This window comes from Trichechus manatus, unplaced genomic scaffold (genome assembly GCF_000243295.1).
Source record: "Trichechus manatus latirostris isolate Lorelei unplaced genomic scaffold, TriManLat1.0 scaffold00162, whole genome shotgun sequence".
Lineage (NCBI taxonomy): Eukaryota > Metazoa > Chordata > Mammalia > Sirenia > Trichechidae > Trichechus > Trichechus manatus.
Window position 1 is genome coordinate 5,585,772 of NW_004444098.1, and position 7,208 is coordinate 5,592,979.

Consider the following 7,208-nt stretch of genomic DNA (forward strand, 5'->3'; position numbering starts at 1 on the left):
CATAAATGGATGTTGAATTTTATAAAAATTCTTTTTCTCCCTTTATTGAAATGATTGTAAAGTTTGTCTTCCTTTTTGCTGTTAATGTGGTCAGTTACATTGTTTGACTGATTGTGAATGTTAAGCTAACCTTGTATTCCTGGTCATGATGTATTATGCTTTTCACATGTTGCTGGACTCATTTGCTAACATTTAGTTAAAGACTTTCATGTTGATATTCATAAGGGATATTGGTCTGGGATTTTCATTTGTCTTAGTTATGTAGTACTGCCCTAACAGAAATACCACAAGTGGATGGTTTTAGCGAAGAGAAGTTTAAGTCCAAATTCAGGGTGTCAGCTTCAGGGGAAGGCTTTCTCTCTCTCTTGGCCTTCTCATCGATGTTCCCCTGGACTAGGAGCTTCTCAGCGCAGAGACCCCGGTCCAAAGGACGCGCTCTGCTCCTGGCACTGCTTTCTTGATGGTGTGAGGTCCCCCTGTCTCTCTGCTCACTTCTGTCTTTTATATCTCAAGACATTGCCTCAGGATACAATCCAATCTTGTAGACTGAGTCCTGCCTTACTAACACAACTGCCACCCATCCTCCCTCATTAACATCATAGAGGCAGGATTTACAACATACAGGAAAACCACACAATACCAGGAATCAAGGCCTGGCCAAATTGATACACACATTTTTTGGGGGACATAATTCAAACCATGACATCATTTCTTATACTATATTTGCTTTTTTAGCTTTTGTTGTCAGGATTATGCTGGCCTCATAAAATAAATTGGCAAAACATTCCTTCCTCCTATATTTTCTAAGTTTGGGTAAGATTAGCATTATTTCTTCCTTCTTTAACCGTATGGTAGAATTCACTAGTGAAACTCTATGGGCCTGGTATTTTCTTTTTGATATGAATTTTCATTTCAAATTAAATTTCTTTAATAGTTATAGGGCTAATAAAATTTTCTATTTTATCTTTGTCAGTCTTGGTAACTTGTGCTTTTCTACAAATTTGTCCTTTTCAACTAAGTTGTTGAAATTGTTGGCATAAAATTGTTTATAATATTACCTTATTATTTATTTGATGATTGTAGGATCAGTAATAGTTACCCCCTCTTTCATTCCTAACAGATAATTGTGTTTTCTCTCTTTTTTCCTTGATCCCTGTTGCCAAGGGTTTTATTAATCCATGAATTTAATTAGTCCATTCAATGAACCAACTTGTGGCTTTGTTGAATATCTCTGCTATTTATCTGCTGTCTATTTCATTGTTTACTGCTCTTATCTTTAGTTTTCCTTCCTTCTATTGCTTTGGAGCCCTGATGGCGTAGTGGTTAAGAGCTCGGCTGCTAACCAAAAGGTCGGCAGCTGGAATCCTTGGAAACTCTATGTGGTAGTTCTACTCTATCCTATAGGGTCACTAGGAGTCAGAATCAACTTGACGGCAACAGGTTTGGATTTGGAAGGAGACTCAACGGCAATGTTTTTTTCTTTCTTTTTTTAAGGTATAAACCTAAGGAGCCCTGGTGGTACAACTGTTAAGTGCTTGGCTGCTAACTGAAAGGTTGGTGGTTTGAACTCACCCAGTGGCTCCATGGGAAAAAGACCTGGTGATCCATTCCTATAAACGTTACAGCCTGGAAAACCTATGGGGCCGTTCTACTCTGTCACATGGGGTCGCTCTGGGTCTAATTTGACTCCACCGTACCTAACAACAACAGCAAGGTGCAAACTTAGATCACTCTTTTAGATTGTTAACTTTTCTTCTTTTGTAAGCATTTAAATCTATAAATATCCCTGTAAGCAGTGCTTCAGCTGCATCCCACAAGCTGTGTGATATACTGTGCTTTCTTTTTCACCCAGTTCAATTTGTTTTCTAGTATCCCTCGTGATTCCTTCTTTAACTCATGGACTATACTATTTAGAGTATGTTGTTTACTTTCCAAATATTTGGGGCTCTTCTAAATATCTGATCTTTTTATTAATTGTATTATCACTTACTAAAAAGAGGGTATACAAATCTCCAACGATGATCATGGATTGGTCTTTTTCTTCTTAATCCTGTCTGTCTTCATTTAGTTTGAAGCTCTGGTATTAGGTACATACACGTTTTGCTGTTATGTCTTCCTGACGATTTATTCTTTTATCATGAAGAAATGTTCCTCTTTGTCTCTGGTCGTGTTTGTTGACTTGAAGTTTACTTTGCCTGATACTAGTATAGTCCTGCCAGCTTTCTTATACTGAGCATTTGCATGGTATATCTTTTTCCATTGTCTTACATTTAACTTATTTGTGTCTTTATACTTAAATTGCGCCTCTTGTAGGCAGCATATAATTGGTTTTTAGTTTATTTTATTTTGTTTTTATTCAGCCTGACACTCTCGGCCTTTTATTCGTAGTCCCTTTGTATTTAGTCTAATTATGGGTGTGATTAGAGTTAGGTCTACTACTTAGCTATTTGCTTTCTAGTTGTCCTATCTGCTTTTGATTCTTTCTTACTCCTTTACTGCCTTCTCTGAAGACTAATGGAATAATTGCAAATATTCTTTTCATCTCAACCATTTTTAGGGTTTAATTTCAATATTTTTTGTGCACCTGTGCACTTGAGACACCATGTAAATTAAAAGGATGTTAATCACATATAGATAACATCAATGTCAATATTAAAGGGGCAGAAACAGTAATAAACTAGCTGCCGTCAAGTTGAGTCTAGCCAGGTTCAAATTATCGAGATTCCAATAAGATGTGATTTTTCTCTCTTGAGTATCTGATCTAAAAGGTTGGTTGGTGGGAAACTTTTCCAGTCTCCTTGATCCGGGCATCACATGCTTTGATGTGATGCTTTTTTCCTTGTAAAAACAAAAGGCTAGCTTTTTTTTTGTTTTCATTGCCTAAACAATCTCAGAGAACAGAGGATTTTTTTTTTTTAATTGTACTTTAGATGAAGGTTTACAGAGCAAACTAGTTTCTCGTGGAACAATTAATACACGTATTGTTTTGTGACATGGTTGCCAATCCCACAACATGTCCATACTCTCCCCTTCTCGACCTTGGGTTCCCCGTTACCAGCTTTCCTCTCCCCTCCTGACTAAAGGCCGGCTTTTGAGATTAGATTTCAATTTTTATTCTTATAAACCTACCCACTCCAAAAAAACCCACTGCCATCGAGTTGGTTCCAACTCATAGTGACCCTATAGGACAGAGTGGAACTGCCCCATAGGGTTTCCAAGGCTGTAATCTTTACAGAAGCAGACTGCCACATCTTTCTCCTGTGGAGCGGCTGGCGTGCTCGGCTAACCACTGTGCTAACAGGGCCCCTATAAACCTACATATTATTATATTCTTCCTGCCATATTTTCACGGAGCATATAATTTAAATATTCAAAAATTAGGTGTCAATATTTGTATTCAAATCTACCCTACACTCTACCTTCATAACAAATATACGCTCGGCTACTTGGTTTACACTTTGTGAAATGTAAAATATAAGAATCCTCTTTCAATCTTTGGGAAACGTTTAGAGTCTCTAAAGTGCCATTGCTGGAAATAAAAAAAATCCTACCGTAAAAACTATTTTGATTATTTGTAAGAGTTAATGTCCAAGTTCTCAAAATTTGGAGATAATTGTGTTTCAAAATTAAGAGCTTGAAATGAACACTTGAGTGACTTAGAAAATAGTCCATTATTTTATTTAATAATCACAGATACCTTTTTTGAAAGCTAAGTTGGGATAGCATCCGGATAAGACTTCATTATTATAGCTCCATTTACAAAATTTTAAAGCTAAAAACTTAATTTTTAAGTGAAAATTCTTTTTCTTTCCTTTTCAGGATTTAGAATGGCGTATATTTGAATAGACACAATGATTGCTTTACTTTTTTTTCCCCCCTTTATATTCAAGACTTGAGGAAGGATTAGCATTCAGTAGCTATGGTTTAAGAATGCACAGTTGATGGCCCCGGGCAGCCGTGATTTGGGAATTTAATTTGGTCAGCCTAGGGTTTCACAGGACAAAGAGGGAGGAAGGTGATAGCATGCCTAGCGTTCGTCGCTGTTGGAAACATGACCCTCCGCTTTTTGAATGGTCCCCAGTTCGTCTGAAGGAGCAAGCCCCCATGACACAGGAGAGCCATCAGGGAGGGGACCGTGAGCGAACATGGATGACAGAAGTGTCTGTGCCACCCATTCATTAGGGACTCACAAAGGGGGCATAGAAATCCTGGGCTTTTGTGGGACTTGAGAGCTTCATATCAAATGTCTGTCGGGTAATTTAATTACGTGGGCATGGTAGGAATGACACAGTGGTTACATTAATAAACTGAAGCATTAAGGAATAATAGGCCAGTTATTGCTGAATTTTGGGAAACACGGTGCCTAGTCATTCCTCATGATATTAGAAGGGAGAAGGAAGGGCTTCCCATTTTGCACTGGCAATGCATAAAGAAGCAGTTTCTGGCCTCTCCAGACTTGTGGAAAACCTGGTACCAGAGAAGGCCCAAAGTCCGTGCCCACTAGCATAAATCTCGCTTTGTTTAAGATGCTTCAAATATCACAAGCTAAATCTGTTGTGATGGCGCTAAATAAAATTGACTTGAGCCAGCCATAGTAATAAGCATAGGCCTCCGAATAGCCTTCCCAACAGATCTCAGTCCTGATCCTTGCCATTCTTTGTCCAGTGCTCTCCTGTTAGTAGAATCCATTTTGTGCCATCATTGGCTACCAGGCTGGTAGCGTGGAAGAAGTAGCTTATTATTTAATAGAGGCTAAATGAATTTTTCCTCTCCACTCCATCCCTTCTGGCCAAGTGGAAGAAAATGACTTTTTGCCTTCCCGCAGGGGCAGGGGAAATAGGAACACCCATTTTATTTTGTATCATTTTTCACAAAGCGTTTATTTAACTGTGCCAATGCTGCTCCAAGAACTGTAATGTGGGAGGGTGAGAAGGAGAGGAATAAGATACGGTTCTTGCTTTCAGATTCCAGTAGAGGAATTCATAGCTTACTTAGCAGCCAGCCAGCTTCTTCCAGTAAACTCATGAAAAGTTTTCTGCATCAACTCTCATAATCATTGTCTTGGGGCCTGCATGTCTTCTTGGATTTAAAAAAAAAAACAGTTAATGATTTTCAAAGATCCATTCCAACTCTAAAATTCTTTGAGCCCCAGAATTCTGAAAAAAAAAATCATTTCTAGGAGAAACTAAACATTTCATGTGCACATAACCCAATTGCAGTGTACAGAGAATGATCCGAAGTATCACTCTTCAATAATACAAATGGTGTTTTGTGCTCTGAGGTTTTAGGAAACTCTTTTGGAATTCAAGTTTGAACAAGTCAAATAATAGAATTTGAGGGAGCAGACAGCTTATATTCTTCAACTGAACTAGAGTCGTATGGTTTCATGGAAAAAATAAAAAATTGAAGTTTACCTGGTAACGTATTAGCAAGCCCCACGTTTCCCAGGGGAGGCAAACACTGTTTCCTTTCCTAAAAGTCACATGGCAATGACTCTTTAGGCCAGTGGTTCTCAAACTTGAGTGTGCATCAGAATCACCTAGAAGGCTTGTTAAAATACAGACTGCTGGTACCCAGCCTCAGAGTTCTGATTCAGTAGGACTGGGATGGAGCCTGAGAATTTGCATTCCTAACCAGTTCCCAGGTTATGCTGATGGCTACTGGGACTGGGGCTACACTTTGAAAAACGCTGCTTTAGACATTAGAATGACGATTCTCTCCGATCTTGAAGGACATATTGCAGAGTTCCTTTGATTTAGCAGAATTAAGATGGATTCTCATTTGATTTGACCTATACATGCCTCTGATGAACTAATTCTTTATAATTCAAAGAGCAATGTTTAAGAATAATAACAATGAGTGCTCACTTCGGCCGCACACATACTACAATTGGAGCTGTACAGAGGATTAGCATGGCCCTGCACAAGAATGACGCACAAGTTCATGAACTGCTCCATGTTTCACCCGGTTCTTGAAGGCACCACCCATTGTTGGATTATACCAGGCAAACAATATGAGTCAAGGCAACATGTCACATCTAATATTGAAATTTTGATTTTTCTCTACTACTTCTACTAAGGTAGAATTCTTGCCTTTCGTGCAGGAGGCCCACGTTCGATTCCCAGCCAATGCACCTCAAGTGCACCCACCACCTGTGTGTCAGTGGAGGCTTGCGTGTTGCTGGGATGCTGAACAGGTTTCAGTGGAGCTTCCAGACTAAGACAGACAAGGAATAAAGGTCTGGCAATCTACTTTAGAAAATCAGCCAATGGAAACCCTATGAATCACAACGTTCAGTCTGAAAGAGATTGTGGTGGCAGTGCAGGACCGGGCAGAGTTTTGATCCATTGTGCATGGGGTCGCCGTGAGTCGGGGGCCAACTTGACAGAAGCTGACAACAACTAATAATAATACTGACGATGAAATATGCACTTCATACTGCCACATAACATAGATGTTACATAAATGGAGATTTGATTGCAGACTTAGTTCTTTGCTTCAGCTCTTTGGAGCATTCCATTGGGATCAAAAATGTAGACTTGTAACATTGCTAATTGTATCCTACCCAGTCCCACTTTGGGATGTGCTTCAGGCAAAGGAGTGGAATCCAACCTTTGCCCACGGGTTCCCGTGTAGCCACAAGCTTCAGAAAGAGTTTTGTCAGCAGTTCATGGCTCCCTGGCCCACTCCAACCACAGGTTGGCCACCAAAAATGTGGGTCAGTGAGTTGCCAGCATGCCCAAGTTCAGTGGTTATAGGGACCAGAACACTCAAGTTCTACACATGTGATGCCACCACAGTCTTAAGATGGGAAACGAGGGCAAAGGCAAGCCTTGCTGTTCTTGGACTTGGTTCTGTTATGCCTTCCATTTCTAAAGCCAAATACCTCTTACGCAATTTTGTTTTTCTCTCATAAATTCTGCCAGAGGGTGGTTTCATTCAGCCAGGCTTGGCTATAATTTTGAGTCAGATGGATCTTCATTTTTCTGTTCTTTTCACAGAAAAAGAAGCACACAACTAAATTTTATGTTACAGGCTAAACACCTAAAACCCCCAACCTTCAATCTTAACCTGACTTGTAAAACCTATAGTGCTAGAAATGCCTTCGTTTCTGTTTTTATTTTGTCACAAGAAATAAAAGTAAATGATTTGGTTAAAAGTTTACAGTTTTTTCTTCCTGGGGAATTAGATATTAGCTTCTGAAAATA

At 39.3% G+C, this 7,208-nt stretch overlaps 1 non-coding gene across 1 annotated transcript; it reads left to right on the plus strand.

Annotated features, from left to right (window-relative positions):
* Positions 1-5,859: 5,859 nt before the first annotated feature.
* On the plus strand, positions 5,860-5,963 carry LOC111822343 (U6 spliceosomal RNA). The gene has a single exon (XR_002825621.1). It is a non-coding gene; the product is annotated as a U6 spliceosomal RNA (small nuclear RNA).
* Positions 5,964-7,208: the final 1,245 nt, after the last annotated feature.